The sequence below is a fragment of the Acinonyx jubatus genome, chromosome B2 (genome assembly GCF_027475565.1).
Source record: "Acinonyx jubatus isolate Ajub_Pintada_27869175 chromosome B2, VMU_Ajub_asm_v1.0, whole genome shotgun sequence".
Lineage (NCBI taxonomy): Eukaryota > Metazoa > Chordata > Mammalia > Carnivora > Felidae > Acinonyx > Acinonyx jubatus.
In genome coordinates, this window is record NC_069385.1 from 81,743,919 (window position 1) to 81,758,787 (window position 14,869).

A 14,869-nucleotide genomic window follows, 5' to 3' on the forward strand; every position below is an offset into this window, starting at 1 on the left:
TAGTCATTCTGGGGGCATATTTGGCATTGATATCTATACAAGCTCCCTCGGTGATTTTAATGTGCAGCAAAGATGGGAACCCTTGCCCTTGCTAGTTAAAGAATTGTAGCTAATGAAGAAACATACAGTTTGCCATGGAGCAGTGTGCTTCAGGTCTGCACTTTATTGCTTTTGAGTTCATACTAGTGTCTAATTCTTTGAGTTGATACAGATATAGTATACTGAATCATATTAAATTACTGGATATAACTGCTTTGACTTATAAAAATAGTAACTTCATATGCAGTGATTTTGAGTAGTGTTTTTACAGAACAGCTTTTGTCCTAAACAAATTAAATGCCCATTAATAAAAAAATGGATAAAGAAAACATGGCATATACATCCAACACAATGTTATTCATAAAAAGAAAAGAAATCTTGCCATATGCTACAACATGGATTAGCCTTGAGGATAATATAAGTGAAATAAGCCAATCACAGAAGGATAAATACTATGTGATTAAACTTCCATGGTTATCTAATAGAGTTAAACTCATAGAAATAGGAAGTGGAATGGTGGTTTCCAAGGGCTGGGGAGAGGGAGAAATGGAGAGTTGCTCTTTAATGTTGATAGAGTTTCAGTCATGAAGATAAAAAAGTTCTAGAGATCTGCTATATAAAATTGTGCTTATAGTTAACAACATGGTATTGCACACTTAAAATTTAAGAGGGTAGACCTCATATGTGCTTTTTACCACAATAAAAAATATGCTATGGAGTAAAAACTAGATTTGCCAGAAAATAGAGTACTCCTGCCACTTCTGCCACCTATAATGTCTTCACTTTGAATTCCATCTGTAAGAATCCTATCACATCTTGAAATCTTAGTTTCAATGCTACATTCTCCATCAGTGCCTTATGTTGCATAACATCATGACCCTTGTCCATGGAGAGAAGATCCCAGGGAGGTGGCAGTGACAAGAAGAAAGGACATGGGCTACTTCTAGAGGATGATCAAAGACTTTGGTGAAAAATTTGTTCAGAAAACTAATGAGTGATAAAAGGTGGAGAATAGAACACTTGTGAGAATGGGGACAGAAAGTGGAAATAAGGACACTGAATTTCCAAAAATTGTATAATAACAAAGTGCAAGGACAGGTGCAGTGGGAGAGGTTGGAAGTACAGCCCCAAGCAACACTGCAGAGGATGAGCATCTCATTGACAGCATTAAGATTAGCTGAAAATAGAATGAGGTGTGCATGTTGGGAAAGTTTGGTAAAAGCATAATATTGCTGCAAGCAATTAGATGTTCGAATTAAATTATGCTTACTGCCATTATATTTATATCCAATTCAAATTGTATATAATTAAAGGAACTAGCATAAGAGATTGGCATAAGCTGTTTTCTTAGCTTCCTTCTTGGCACACGTTATTGAAGGAAACAAGAAGAAAGTGAACTAAGAAAACAGGGCACCAGTCCCTATTTGTGCCTGATCCATGGAGGTCCCTGTATAGCAAGGGAGAGTAAAAGTGTGAGGGTCTATAGCACACTCAAAAAGAGGAATACCTCATGTGGGGGCAAAGAGGGATAGTTTTTATAGATTCCAATCGCCACCAGATTTTAGCTCTCCTCCCCAAACTCAAGCATGTCCCTCTCCTGAATCAGAGAAAAGCAAGCATGACTGCAGTCTTCATGTCTTCAGTGTTCTAGGCCTGAGAAAGAGACAAAGACAACTTTTTATTACTAACCTTAATTACAGGTGGTCATACCTCTAACTCAAACACCTTTGTACTTCTTCTATGATACTCATTGCCAAATTGTAAATGGACTTTGATTGAGGCATCCTGGGACCTCAGCATTACCAGCTACAGTGAAGGAGAACCAAGACCAAAACAGGTAAAGGAAAACCAAACCAGGAGCACAGCTGGTCCTGTGGGCTGGTAGCTCCATTATGACATGTGGCGATAAGAGATAAGGGTGATGGAGATACCCATTAGAAGCAGATCACCCACAGATCACAACTGCCACTGGGACAAGACAGAAGTGCATTGGGTGGATATATGCTACCGCTATGTCAGTGGTTTAGTATTTCCAGGTGATTAGAACATGAAGAGCAGGTACCTGGTTATCAATTTGGAGTGTGTAAAGGACCATACTTCTGGGAAAAGAGGTTTATTAGAGATAGGTTGGGTGCTGAGAAGGTGTTCTCCAAGACTCGGTGGGAAGTAGCAGTACTAGATAGGCAGAATCTCCAATTGAGGACGCTGGCACTTGTGTTTTGAGTACATTTGTGCCAAGAGTCATCAAAAGTACACTGGATTTGGGTCTGAACCTATGTCTGCCTACATATTGCCTGCTTTTGTCAAGAGGATATCAATGACGAAAACATCCTAGACTGCTGGAACTAGGAATCAGTAAATGGAGGTAAAAACATTAAAACCATAGTTAGTTTTGTATAATAATTACCTTATGTGTTTAGCATATTTCTTATACTAGACAGTAAACACCTTGAGGGCATGGATGATGCCTAATTTATATTGAACCCCTGAAGATACATGTGCTTATTATAAAATTGGAAGATAAAAGTACAGAAAATTGTGGAAGTTCCTCTACAATAATAGCCAGGGCTTCCGGATGAATTTATATCCAATTCCGTTTTTCAGACACATTTCTTCTTGAATTATAATTGTTACATCACTGCCATCTGGCATTTCATGGCTAAGCAAAGCACCTTTTCCGGAAAGTAAAAAGTCAGTGGTAATAAATAGCAGCTTGTGTCCACTGTGATGCAATAACATAGTTTGTGGGCATTAATTCATTGCCTTAAAATGGAAAAAAAAATTAAATATAAGCATTAAAAAACAACATCTATCATGATGCATAAAATGCCAAACAGGAATGGGTGTGACAATGTGTAGAGTTTATTCAGGGTATGATGACTCCAGTATGGTTTTGTTTTTCAAATGCATTCAACACTTTTCCACCAATGCAATTTTGCTTGTGCAGCTCCTTGCTGCCTCAGGTCCCTCCCACCAAGCATTACTGTTGAAAATTCTGCCCATATTTCAGGCCTCAGTCAAATGGTATCTCTTACATAAAATTTTTTCTGATCCCCATATCCATGAGTGGCATCTCATTATTTTTTTTTTAATGTTTATCTTTTATTTTGGAGACAGAGAGAGCAGAGCATGAGTGGGGAAGAGGCAGAGAGAGAGGGAGACACAGAATCGGAAGCAGGCTCCAGGATCTGAGCTGTCAGCACAGAGCCCAACACGGGGCTGGAACTCAGGAGCCGTGAGATCATGACCTGAGGCGAAGTTGGATGCTCAACCGACTGAGCCACCCTGGTGCCCCTCATACCTTTTTTATTGACACTCATCCTTATCCATTTGTCTAAATGTCAGTGGCCCCTGATCTCAGTGTTTGGGCCTCTTCTCTATCCATGCCATCATTGGTAAGTGATCTCATCCAGTCACAAGAGTTTCAATCTCATCCATAATTATTGAGTTCCCCATTTTTCCCCAACCTTGACCTCTTCTTTGATGCAGCCAACTGTCTACTATACATCTATACTTGTATATCAACAGAAATCTCAAATTTAACATGTGAAAAACAGAACTTTCAATATTGTCCTCCCAAATTATCCCCCTCCATTTCTCTAAACAAGAGTTATTTTTGATTCTTCTTTTTCTCTCAAACCACACATCCAATATACTCCGAGCAAATCTCCTCAGCTGCATCTTTCAAATGAAAAGAATCAGGGAACACTTATCTTTCCACAACCACCAGAGCCTAAGGCACCATTTTCTCAAGCTTGGACCTCTGCCAGAGCCTCCTTACAGACTATTCAGATTCCACTCCTTCTTCAATCATTCTCCATGGGGCAGCTGGAATACTTTTTGACATAATACTTTTTGGATGCTTAAACCATACAAGTGAATCTCATCACACTTAAGACAAAAGCCTAAGTCCTTTATAGCAACTGTAAAGCCTTATGTACTTCTCCCCCAGGACTGTCTTCCAAACACCTTCCCCTGCAACTCACTTATCTCCCCATGAACTTACCTCCTTGCTGCTCTTTGGACATCAGGATTTACCATACCTTTGGGCCTTTTCATTTGCTTTTCCTCTTACTGAAATGTCTTTCTCCTATTTCTTCCTATGGTGGTCTCCCTCACTTCATTAGGTCTCTGTCACATGCATTATCTTTTTTTTTTTTTTTTAGTTTATTTATTTGAGAGAGAGAGAGAGCACAACAGGACAGGAGCAGAGATTTTGGGGGAGGGGGGAGAGTATCCCAAGCAGGCCCCATACTATGAGCATAGAGCCCTACATGGGGCTTAATTTCACAAACCATGAGATCATGACCTGAGCTAAAACCATGAGTTAGACACTTAACCAACTGAACCACCCAGGCACCCCACATGCCTTATCTTCTAAGAGGCCTTTCCTGACTTCACATTCTAAAAGAACTGCTCTGACCCTTTTATCCTTATCCTAGTTTGTCTCCATATAATTTACCTCTATTTGGAAACATACTTCATATTTATTTATTGACTTGATATCTTTCTAACCCCTTTGGAATGTTAGCTCTATTAGGGCAAGACTTCTGTTTGGATGTTAATATCCCAACATCCAGAATGGTGACAGACACAGAGTAAGAATTCAATAAATATTTGTTATATAGAAGTTTCTTTAAAACCTATTTAAAGTGTTTTTATTTATCATATTCAATTAAGTGTATATTTAATCTTCCCTGGAGTACTATAAGCTTCTTGAGGGCAGGAAAGGTGTCTATCCATGTATCCTGGACAAAATCGAGCATTTGGCTTTTACTTCATGATACAGGATAAATATATTTTGACTAAATTTATTAAATAAAAATAGAGATAGTACTTGGAAGTTTAGCATTTCAAGCTAAGAAGGTTGAAAGCTGAGAGGTAGTCACCGTGGAGTGATTTTTATAGGTTCTAGGAGAAAGACATGGTTACTTGATACTTCAGCTGAGGAACCCATCCTCTTAAAAACTATGGAGAGTAACTAAAATACTTGAGCAATTAGTTACTCTATTAAGCCTGTGATATAGAAAGAATTGGAGGTGAGGGAAAAGTACAGATAAAAGATCAATTTAGAGAATGTTACAACAAACTAGATGAAAAGTCATGAAACTCAAATAAGGCAATGCCAATGAGTCAGAAAGAAAGAGAAAACTACAAGAGGCCCTTTGGAAGGTTACTTGGTACTGATACTGGATCACCTGGTCACATTTCCAAGATGAAATACAGGGAAACAAGAGGCATCAAAATAACTTTAAAGTCTGTACCTAGATAACAGAGAGGACAATTATGTCAATATAAATTAAAAAGTTAGGAGGCGTAGTGCCTGGGTAGCTCAGTTGGTTAAGCTTCTGACTGTTGATTTGGCTCAGGTCACGATCCCATGGTTTGTGGGTTTGAACCCAACCAGGTTCTGTGCTGAAAGCTTGGAGCCTGTTGCTCCCTGTGTCTCTGCCTCTCCCCTGCTCCCTCTCTTCTCTCTCTCTCTCTCTCAAAAATAAATACATAAAGTAAAAAAAAATGTTAGGAGGAAGCAACAATATAAGGGGAAAAATTAATGTAGTTCAGACATTTTGGATGAGAAAAAATGAGGGGAATGGGTAAACACATAAAGACAAACATGGGAAGAAATTCATAAATGATTATTGTGCAAGGACTAAAATTCTACCTAGATCCATGTCTAAGATATTGCAACCAAAGAGAGATGATGGGTGGACATTGATCCCAACTTCTAAGAGCTGGAAAAGATGAAAAACAGTGCTCTGAAACAAATGAAACCCTTTATGATCACTATATTGTACCTTACATAAAAAGCTTAAGCTAAATGGCTTTACAAAAAAAGAATAATCTACCACAGTGTGTTGGACTTCAGTGTAACTGAATCTTGCGGTATCAACATTCTGCTGTTAAAAAGGCACTGTATCACCAGACGTCTGGGTGGCTCAGTCCAACTCTTGATTTTGGCTTACGTCATGATCTCATGGTTCATGAGTTTGAGCCCCATGTCAGCCTCTGCACTGACAGCACAGAACCTGCTTGGGATTCTCTCTCTCTCTCTCTCTGCACACCCCCTCATGCTTTCTCTCTCTCTCTCTCTCTCTCTCTCTCTCTCTCAAAATAAATAACCTTAAAAACAAAATGAAACAAAACATTAAAAAATTTAAAAATTAGAAAAAAGGAACTACAGGCAGGGGAGTGGGAAAAAAAAGGAACTACGACCTATGTCATACTAAATTCTGAAATTCTTCTCTTAAAAAAGAAAAAGAAAAAGAAAATCACTGTTCCATGTTCTAGAAGGAGATGTAAAGAGAACCACATTAATTTTAATGTCTTTAAAATGAAATCCAGGATATGTGAGTTGCCAGGCTTATGTGATAACGTGAAAACACATCTAAAATTTAAAAAAAAATGTTGGGGCACCTGGTTGGCTCAGTCAATTGAGCATATGCTCTTGATTTTGGCTCAGGTCATGGTCCCAGTGTTGTGAGATCGAGCCCCACATCAGGCTCCACAATGAGCTTAAAGACTGCTTAATATTCCCTTTTCCTCTCCTTCTGCCCCTCTCCCTTGCTTGCACTCTCTCCCTGTCTCTAAAAAATAAAAAAAAAAAATTAAATTAAAAATAAAATGTTGAAGTTCCCTATGAATGTGCATTTATATAAATAATTTTAAAATGCACAAAAAGAACATGGTTTTTCTGAGAATGAGAATCACTCTGTTATCACAGAGATTTCGTTAGTGATGCAGTATGTCTGAGCTTTGCCAAACATTACCAAGCTCCCAACTGTCTCCTTAGAGTTTCAATTAACAGCCTTTGTGATGTGGTTATCAATTTTTGTCTGATGTAGCCTCCATTCTATGTCTGACTCCTCTATAATATTACTCTCTAGGTAAAGTCAATGTAACAAAACACATGTGTCTTTATTTCTTTTAAATCTCAGAAGTTTTGACAGGTAATAATTTTATGTTTGTGGTTTTATTGCACATTTTCAACGGTCTTGGATACATCTATTGGTGTGTCCTGAAGTAATCTATTCATATATCATCTATTGCTTCCATTTCAGTCTAGAAAATTTGTTCAATATTTATCACTTCCAGGTAAAGTTTTTGACAAAACTGTGTCATAGATAAAATTTGCTTTTCTAATTTTTTTCACATCTTAGGGCCCTTTTAATTTGAACGTTTTGTTGCATATCAATTGCCTATGTCCACACTGTTCAGAGGACATTTAAATATGCTTGGCCTGCACCCACAGACTGCAGATGAATCTACATCACATGTTTCAAAGGGTGCTTGCACTTTTACCCAGAAATTTCTCTGATCTCCACTTTCTTTTTCATCTGCCAATAATCTCCCTCCATTTTCCCAGACTTCAATGTTAAGAACAACTCCCTCTGTAAGTACCTTCTTAACCTGGCAAACCCCCTTGTCTGAGACAAAATTTCCAAAGGTGCTCCATCTGGTTAATAAATATAGCAAAAACCATTCTGATAGTTTGAAATTGTACCTAGCTGTGTGTGCCATTGTAATTAATACACATTACTTACTGTGAGATTCCAATAATTCCAAACTAATCCTTTATTATAACTTATAAATTCTGAGCATTATGTAATTGTATAATAAGCACTATGTAATTGTTAGTTGCCATGCTTTTCATTGTAACCCTCTCAATCAAACTATATCAGGTTACTGTTCATTGCACCTGAAAGATATCTTTGAACATCAAGAAGAAGGCACACGTTATAAGAATCAATGCAAACAGAGAATTGAGAGAGACAAGCAAAAATTTTATCTTCATAGATTGTTATTTTATAGTGGCATATACTGCAAACCAACATAGTGTCACCTGTTCTATTTTTCTCCATTGGTAGGTAAATCTGGGAAGTATACAACTCTTCCCACAATATTTTTGGTGATTCATAAGCAAAAAAGTGGTCACAAAAATTACTAAATTTATTTTTTTTCATATCCATCACTTAGAAACAGTTTATAGACTTAAACTAGATATTAGAAGTTCCTGAAGAAAGTCATAGTTTCTCAATATACCTTGAGCAACTGGAAGAGGAGTTGTAATGAAAGTCATCCTTCAATGTGGCCACCTCTTACCAACTCCCATGAACACAATAATAGGTGACATCAGTTGACACAGTCAGGTATAAATGTCTCTGCTATACAGGCAAGATGAAACAATCCCTATGACCTGAATATGGTCTCCCCTGCATTATACAATCAGAGAACATGCTGATCATAGCAGCAACAAAACAGTTTCTCTCACACCTGGCAAGGAAAAAAAAAAAAAACACTGTTCCTGGGACCCCCCAGAAACCATATTGTAACTCGATTATCTGTGTCTGAATCACAGAAACCCTTAATATATGGCACCAGGAATTTTTGGTCACCTTTGGGAACCTGATAAAAACACCATCTTAAAACTATTTTTAATTAGTTCTTACATTGATGGTAACTTCAGTTGGGCTCACCTGACAACAGGAACCAAGGTAAAAAAATTCTCAGGAACAGGATCCCAGAGTATAATTTGGTGGAAAGATTTTAGAGATTTTTTTTTCACACCACACACTAGATGATAGATAGATAGATAGATAGATAGATAGATAGATGATTGTTAGATATTTGATAGATGATAGATAGATAGATAGATAGATAGATAGACAGATAGATAGACAGATGATAGACAGATGATAGATAGCAACATGATCCCCAGCTAAATGAACAAACATTGTATAAAGTTTAAAAGTATTTCTGGGTTTCGAAATTAAGCACAGCAGAAAATGAGAGTTATGCATTTCAAAAAACATTGCACACTCTTTTTAAAGCTTCAGTTGGAATATTTATGTGTAACCTCCAACACTTTTGTACAACTGTAAACACAGCATAAGGCAATATAGAGACCCTATACTGGAATGCCAGCAGATAGACTGTTTAAAAAAAATCTATGCCCATGGAATTTACTCGTTTCATTTCTTTAAGAATCCTTATATGAAAATCAATATAAAGTCTCTGATTTAGTTAAACTCCATTGCTAGAAATCTAGAGATGGTTCTATATAAGTGATGTATTCTATTAGCAAAGATTTATTAATCATGTTACAAGTGCCAGGCAATGTCCAAGGTGCTAGAAATATATCATGAATAAAACAAAATAAAATTCATATCCTTAAGGAGTTTACATTCTAATTGAGAAATATAGAAAATAAGTTACATAAGATATCAGTTGCATATAGGCACTCCTGGGTGGCTCAGTCCTAAGCATCTGACTCTTAATTTTGGCTCAGGTCATGATCTCACAGTTCATAAGTTCAAGCCTTGTATCAGTCTCCGCACTGACAGTGTGGAGCCTACTTGGGATTCTCTCTCTCCTCTCTCTGCCTGTCTCCCTCTCTCAAAATAAATAAATAAACTTTTAAATAAAAAAAAGATATCTGCACATTGGATAATGGTAAATACTATGGCAAAAAATAAAGTATGGAAGGGGTGGAGTGCTGAGGAGAGAAGGGAGTTTGAAATTTTAAGTAAGGTCTCCGGGGTAGAATTTACTAGAAAGGTGAACTAAACAGGACTGAAACCAGGTAGATGTGTGAGGAAAAGCATTCAAGGCAGAGGGAATAACAAATGCAAAGCCTTGAGGCAGGGTCATGGCTGGTATGAATTAAGAAGAACAAAGAGCCTTTGGAAATGTATGGCAATGAGCAAGGGTATAGGGAGAATAAGAGATGAGGGTCTTACAAGCCATTTAGTACATATTGGCTTTACTGTGAGTGAGATGATAAGGAGAAATGTTTTCAAGAAATATTTTGGTTACTGAGCTAAGAACAGACAGGAAGCAAGGGCAGAAATAAGGAACATGTAGAAGGCTATTGAGTTGAGAGAATATGGTAGCTTGAACCAGCATCTTAGAAATGGAGGTGGTAAGAAGTAGTCATATTCTGAATATATTTTGAATGTAGAAACGAAAATGTTTTGCTGACAGATTGGGAGTGGGATGTGAGAGAAAGAGAGGCGTCAAGGATGCTAAGTGTTTGATCTGGGTAACTGGGAGAATGGCTGGAGTTGTCATTTAAAGGGAGGGAGTAACCTGAAGGAGAATCACTTTCAGGAGTGGAGAGGAGAATGGAGCTTAATTGGGACACATTGAGCTTTCTGTAACTATGACATAACAGAATTGAATTGTTGCTGATTGAATGAGGAGACATCTAGGTGAGAGATATAAATTTGGTTGTCACAAGAATGAAGATAGTTTTTAAAGCCAGGACATTGAGCAAAATCACCAAGATGTGAAAGCAAAGGGCAAAAAGAAGAGATCATGGAATTAAGCCATGAAGCACATCAACATTTAGAGGTTGGAGAAAAGAGAAGGGATAGTTAACTAAACAAAACTGAACTGAAAAGGGTGATTAGTGAGGTATGAGGAAAAGTACAAGCATGGATTGAGTCTTAGAAGCGAGGTGAAGAAAATATTTCAAGGAGATAGAGATCAACTCTATCTAAAACTAAATGTTGATCAGTCAGTAGGAGTCATTGGACATAACCCTCTATAAATTAGAAGTATTAGAAACTGTAAGGCATTTGTGACATTTCCAAGAAACGGGTTGTGAGTAGGTGAGTTTGTTCCAGAGAAAACAGGTCAAGGAGAACAAGAGTGAGTAGGTATATATAATTTTTTGAGAAGTTTTGCTATAGAGAGGATCAGAGAAATGAGAAAGTCAATAGAAGTAGATGAAGTAGGGTCAAGAAATATTTTGTTTTAAGATGAGAAAGAACAGCATGTGTGTATGCAATAGAAATGATCCAGTTGAAAGCATTATCAACAAGTCAGCTAGTAAGAAATATCTGTTCTAAGAAATGGTATACTTCTTTTCTAAGAGTAGGTTAAAACACTGAACCATCAATTGCTGATGAAGAATAAAAAATTTTAATATATTTTTATAATACTAAATTGAAAATATAAATGGCCCATTTTTATGTCTTGTCTTTTTTCAGTGTATCAAAGAAATATTCATCATTGACCATTATTTTGCCCAAAAAATGTTCCACAATATCACCTTCCACCATGAGCAACTTGCCTGATGAGCACACTTTAAAACAATTCTTCAAAAATATTTGATATATTCATAAAGGCCCATATAATAGGTGTTCTGATCAGGAATTTTCTCTAAGATTATAGTTTCTGGGGGAAAGAAGCAATGATTTTGAGGAGCAAGATGTTACTGAGGAAATGCAGAAATAGGGACAGGGGTGTCCTTGATTGATTGAGAATCAATTTGAGGTGAACAGTAGAATCACTTGGAAAGTTTAAGAAATACCGATACCCTGGATTCCTCCTCAAAATTTCTGAGGCTTACGTGCTCTTGGACAGGACCCAGGCATCTGAATTTTTAACAGTTTCCCAAAAGATTCTAATGAACTATATTTAAGAACTACTACTCAGGGCACATATTTTTGATAGCCATCTTCTAAGGAATCTTCCAAGATCTGAAGGGTTAGTGTCAGGGAATAAAGGAACCATGAGATGACCTTCTAACCTGCTCAAGATGTAGTGTGGTATGATAGGGTCTCTGGCTCAAGAATGACATTTATCTTTTGTTAAAGTCCTATGTATCCACCTTAAAGAAGCTTGTGATTACCTAAACTGCTCTGAACTCTGTTCCTTATCTCTTCCCAGTTCTTCAAAACCTAACTTAAAGGTATGAATTGCAGACTAAATTATGAACTTAGAATGTCTAAGAATATCTACCCATACTATTAATGGAAAGTAAGTTTTATTTACACTATCTGGTTGAGCAGAGACCAGAACACAGAAGTAAGATCCTTGGGATGTTAAGATGTGGATAAATAGCATGCTTTAATTTCCTATAGCTGTTTCTTTTTTTTCCTACGTTACTCTAACTTTTTCTTTGCTTCCTTTAGCCTCTTGTTTTGTTCTTTTTTTTTTTTTTACCATTCTCTTGTGTTTTTTCTTTCTACATTTATTATTGCCTTTTTCTGCCTTTCTTTTTATTTGGTGGTATCTTCTCTCACTTCCTTTATCACTGGGGGCAATAGCTGGAACAGAGAGATGGGAGGAAAGATAAGACTCTAGGAATGCAACATCTTGGAAGGTCCTTATAATCATTTAGGAAGCATTTCATAAAGAAGGGAGGTGCTAGGGGCACTTGGGTGGCTCAGTCGGTTAAACGGCCAACTTCAGCTCAGGTCATGATTTCACGGTTTGTAAATTCAAGCCCCAGTCAGGGTCTGTGCTGGCACCTGGAGCCTGCTTTGGGTTCTATGTCTCCCACCCTCTCTGCCCCTCCTGTGCTCATGCTCTCTCTCTCTCTCCATCTCTCAATAATAAATAAACTTAAAAAAATTTTTTAATAAAAAAAAGAAGGGAGGTTCTAAAATGTATTTGCCAAAGCAACAAAGACCAGAAAATAAGTCCAATGTAGTTGCACCATTTTCTCAAAATGAAGAAAACTAAGAAATGGAAAATCACATACATCATATATTCACATAGATTTTAAAAACACACTCTATTTGTTCAATAGATAATATTATTGCCTGACTCTATGAGAAAAAATATGAAATAGTGATTCTGTTGCATTTTAAGTACCAGCATCTTCCTGAAAGAGTGATTTCAAAGCAATCATAGCATAATCAACATAAGCAGGCTTTTAGACCCAGTGCATATATAAAACAGATTCTTCAAAAGAAATTGCCTAGGATGATCACTGGGTGTTATATGTAAGTGATGAATCACTAAATTCTACACCTGAAACCAATTTTACCATGTATGTTAACTAACTAGAATTTAAATAAAAACTTGAAGAAAATAAAAAAGAAATTGTCCGGAAGTAAAGAGAAAAAACCACGCATTAACCACATACAGTGCTTAGTTTTAATTCCTATCTACCTATTAATTTAGTACTTACTAAATATCAGTAAATAAATGAAGCTCTATAATAATTCTTAAAGAATTCTGATAAAAACATTTTTAAAAATTCCTTTTCACTCTTGACGTTATCACATCTCTATGATAAATCAGATGTTTTTCAAAGCCAGTGAGTCTTCGGGCAAAAAATGTTAGAAAGCCACAGCATAATTTAATTCATTAAAATAACTTAATTAAACATGTTGGTTGCATAACAAAAGTCACAGACACCAGCTGATATAGGAGGCATCCAAACAATATGAAAAGGATTTAGGAAACAGGAAAAAAACATAGCTAATTGAGTTTCACAAAGGAAATTGTCTTGATGATTCCAATCAAGGCAATCATTTTATCCTTTGCCAACACTATTCACAAATGAAATTTAAATTGTTGAAAGAAATACAGCCAATTAACTATGAATTTAAAAAAATGTTAGGGGCACCTCCTTGGCTCAGTTGGTTAAGTGTCTGACTCTTGATTTTGGCTCAGGTCATGATCTCAGGGTTCATGAGTTTGAACCCCACTGTGCTGTCAGCACAGAACCTGCTTGAGATTCTCTTCCTCTCTCTGCCCCTCCCGTACTCTTGCTATTTTTACACCCAGTGCATATATAAAAAAGAGACATTGCCCATACATTTGACAATTACTAAGTGTTTGTATACTGGATTTCTTAGTTGTCTGCACCAAAAGACTGAACTGTTTTAAATTTTATTTAAATTTTATTTTACAGACATGAAAGACAAAGCCAATTATCTGTCCATTAATCATCCTCCTCAGTGGGAAATCCTAGAGCAGGGTCTCAATCTCTGGTCCACCAGATTTATACAGCCATAGAATGTTTCTGGTCATTTCATTTTTCCTAAAGGTGTCTCAAAAACTGTAACTAGGCAGGGGGTGTGTCTGCAGTATCAGCAGTGTCTCATTCCAGGACTGCTTCACACTGTGTATTACAACATAAATCCTGCATGCATTTGAGTTTATGAGCCTTCCCTCTTATAGTGCAGAGTTTTATAATTGAAAGAGCTACAGTTATGCATCTACCTCAGCCTCGATTCCAGGGAGTATCTGTATGATTTCTACAAGAATATGTGGCATATATTATTTTCTATTAAATCATTCCATTTCTTTTTTTTAATTGCTATGTAACAAATTATCACAAATGTAGTGGCTTAAGATAACACACATTTTATAAGTTCCTGTGGGACAAGAGTTCAGGCACAGCTTGACACACTCGTTTGATAAGGGTCTCACAAGGTTGCAATTTAGATGTCAGGTGGGCTTCTCCTTTCTGGAGTTCAAAGTCTCTCACCAAACTCACATAACTGTTGTCAGAATTCAGGTCCTTGCAGTTATGGGACTGAAGTCCTGCTATCTTGTGTTACTCTTAGCCCTTTAGGGACCTCCCTGGTTCCTTGCCACCTGACCCTCTCACTAGTCCTATCCTAACATAGTGCTTTATTTCTTCAAAGCCAACAAGAGAATCTCTCTCTTTGGGAAGGGCTCACTCCCCCTTTTAAGGACATTTGTTCAATTAAGTTAAGCCCACACAGGGTAATTTTTTGATTAACTCAAAACCAACTGACTTGGAATTTTAATTACAGTTGCAAAATCCCTTCACCTTTGTCATATAATGTAACGTAATTACAGCTATGACATGCCAAGTATTCAGAGGTTCCACCCATACTCAAGGAGAAGGGATTATACAGAAGCCAGAAATCTTGGAAATCATCATAGAATTCTGCCTACTACAATGATAAATGTCTTTCAGATAACTTTGTTTTATTTTTTTTTCAATATATGAAGTTCATTGTCAAATGGTTTCCATACAACACCCAATGCTCATCCCAAAAGGTGCCCTCCTCAGTACCCATCACCCCCCCTCCCCTCCCTCCCACCCCCCCTCAAC

The 14,869-nt window shown here is 37.0% G+C and overlaps 1 long non-coding RNA gene across 1 annotated transcript in view; it reads left to right on the forward strand.

Moving 5' to 3' along the window:
* Positions 1-1,975: 1,975 nt before the first annotated feature.
* LOC128315595 (uncharacterized) overlaps positions 1,976-14,869 on the forward strand; it is a 28,947-nt gene continuing 16,053 nt past the window's right edge. The window contains exon 1 of the long non-coding RNA XR_008298519.1: positions 1,976-2,404. This is a non-coding gene — a long non-coding RNA (uncharacterized LOC128315595). The remainder of the gene's footprint in view (positions 2,405-14,869) is intronic.